Genomic DNA, 1,893 nt, shown 5'->3' with positions numbered 1-1,893 from the left:
TGTAAAAAAAAAAAAAAATAAAAAAAACCAAAGAAGGAAAAAAAAAAAAAAAAAAAAAGGGACGACAGCACCTATTTCTAAATTTAAAATAAACCCCATTTTCTTCAAATACATGCTAAGTTAAAAAACAAAGCCATCAGTGTTACTGGAATGTATCTTAAAGCATAGAGTACCAAGTCACACCATACCCCATTAAACAAAAAAAAAAAAGCACAAAAACATACATGCCAGTTCAAAATACATAAAGCCAAGGAACAACTAAATGAGAAGGATGTCTAGTAATTAAAGTTACCTTACAGCATTATAGTGCCCAAGCAAGTCATGCCACAATAAAAGATAAAATCCTCCAAAAGAAGAGAATATCTGCCCGCAAAATGAGTCAGGCACAGGAGGAGCGCAGAAATTAGAATCAAACTAGAGGGAGCAGGAATGAATCAAGCTGCCCTGCCTTTTGTCTCCAGGCTCCCTGAATCATCCCCGCCCTGCCTGCCTCTCCCTCCATTACTCTCCCACCCCTCAGGGGAGCCAAGCTTCCCAAGCCCAGCAACACGCTACCAGCTTCACAGGAACATGCAAAGCCGACTGTGTGAAACACACACAGTTGCAAAGGCCAATGCTGCAATCCTTATGCCAATCGGGCATCCTAATGTAGCTTGCAGATTCGGTTAACAAAATATCAGTTAAAAAAAAAAAAAAGCACCTTAAACAAACTGGTTAACAAATGATTATTTTGGATCATGGCACAAATGACTATGAAATGTAGATATTAGGAAAGAATGGAGTTTTTCTTTGCACAGAAAGAATATTGTAACTGGTCATGTCAATTTCCTCACCAGATTGTGGGATGTGAATTATACAGCTTTACCTTTAGATCTGTGATTCACAACCCCAACCCTCCATTTACATCCCACAATCAACATTTACATTACACAATCAACATTTCCATTTACATCCCACAATCAACATTTACATTACACAGCTTACAAGCTAATAGTAAAACGTTAGACAGGCTGTGGACACCATGAAATCCCCAAGAAACTACAAACCCCAACATGCCATGGGCTTGACTTAAGGAATACAGGTTTAAGATAAAACAAAAAAAAGGGGTTTCAACCACATCTTCATTCATTTATTTTTACATGAAAGGTGAAAAATAAGGTGCACTGGTTACCGGGATGATTTCAGCCCTCCAACATTAATCATATTTCCATACAAAGCCCCAACACAGAGCAAGGCTGGTAAAGTGAATGTAAAGTAATTTTTTTTTTCATTTTTCGATAGAGTAGGATGGAAATACAGAACTCATCTGGGTATTAAAGTGGAACCTCAAGCAATTGGAAATGGGCGACCAGAGACTTTTTATTGCACAAGAGACATACTATAAGGGGGATTTATCAAATTTGGAGCAGTTGAACATGATAACCAATCAGCTTCTCTCTTTCAAATCTTAATTGAACAAAGTGGAGAGAAGCTGAACAGTTACTATGGGCAACTGCTCCAATTTTGATAAATTCCCCCTATGTCTTTTCTACAACAGATTCTTACCTGCCTGTCTGCAATCTTCCACATGATGCACACTGAGCTGCACATGTGCAGGGATGCATGCATGGCAGTTACATCACCCTAGCAAGACCAATCAAGATGGCGGAAGGCCACTGAACCCAGAAAAAGAGCAGGTGAAAATGTCAGCGCTTGCAAGGGAGATTCTGCACATGGCCTCACAGGTAGGGAAGCAGTGTCATTGCTCAGAGATTTCCATTCACTTCCTGTCCTTGACACCCAATAGAGTGCTTGTTCCCTCTGGGGTTTTCGCTTCACTTCCTGTTCTTGAGACCCAACAGAGTGCTGCTCTCTACCCCCACCCGGGGATTTCCTTTCACTTCCTGTCCTGGA

Source organism: Nanorana parkeri, unplaced genomic scaffold (genome assembly GCF_000935625.1).
Source record: "Nanorana parkeri isolate BGI_ZX_2015 unplaced genomic scaffold, ASM93562v1 scaffold425, whole genome shotgun sequence".
NCBI classification, from domain to species: Eukaryota; Metazoa; Chordata; class Amphibia; order Anura; family Dicroglossidae; genus Nanorana; species Nanorana parkeri.
The sequence above is the reverse complement of the archived record's forward strand: the minus strand, read 5'-3'. Positions refer to the sequence as shown.